The sequence below is a fragment of the Bos taurus genome, chromosome 25 (assembly GCF_002263795.3).
Source record: "Bos taurus isolate L1 Dominette 01449 registration number 42190680 breed Hereford chromosome 25, ARS-UCD2.0, whole genome shotgun sequence".
Classification (NCBI taxonomy): Eukaryota; Metazoa; Chordata; class Mammalia; order Artiodactyla; family Bovidae; genus Bos; species Bos taurus.
In genome coordinates this window covers 21,560,998-21,561,773 of record NC_037352.1, presented here as the reverse complement: position 1 = coordinate 21,561,773, position 776 = coordinate 21,560,998, and the positions used below count along the sequence as shown (strand labels likewise).

Here is a 776-nt window from a genome sequence, read left to right as displayed (position 1 = left end):
TCCAGAAATAGTTAAGAGTCCTAGGGAGTATCTCTCCTAGTTTCAAAGAAGTGGCAAAAGATATGCTTAGGCTTACAAAGACCCAAATGCTCTGGGTGGCAGCTGTCACAGAGAGGGCAGAGGCCCCTACAAGGTTCAGAGCAAGAGAACAGAGCCTAGATCTGGACACGAACAGTCTCATAGGATTTGGGCAACTTCTTGCAATAGGCTAAGGGCATTAGGAGGCTTGCAGAGGGACAATGAAATCTGAGGGATTTTTTTTCCTCTTAATTCAGGTAATAAAATTGGAAAATGAAAGGTCAGTGTGTTCCTTCTCAAATATTAGTTGCCTCAATGAGGATTTTCAAGGGAGCTGTGGAATGTAGGATTCAGCTGAACTTTCTAAAAGTTAAATAAACCTATTCATTAACTGACACTCATTTAAAGAATACGTATCGCGTGTCTACTATGGGCAATGCTCTGATTCTAAATACTAGAATTAGAGAAGTGAACAAATAACAATACACTATACACAGTTAACAGATGAATAAACATATAAGAAAACGCCAGCTAGTAATAAGTGCTGCAAAGAAACGGAAAAGGAAATAAAATAAGACTGTAGTGTTACTTTATACAGACAGATGGGACAAGAGTTAGTGAGGAGAGCTGGGTCATATCGCTGGGTAATACACAACCCCCAAACAAAAGGTTTCTTCTCCTTTCACACTACATGGTCATGCCAGATTGGCTAGGGGATTTCCTCTACGTCTCTGGGATCAGGTTGATAGAAAAGCCTT

At 40.3% G+C, this 776-nt stretch overlaps 1 protein-coding gene across 2 annotated transcripts in view; it reads right to left on the bottom strand.

Annotated features, from left to right (window-relative positions):
- The window catches only part of PRKCB (protein kinase C beta), a 375,621-nt gene that overhangs the window by 319,164 nt on the left and 55,681 nt on the right, over positions 1 to 776 (bottom strand).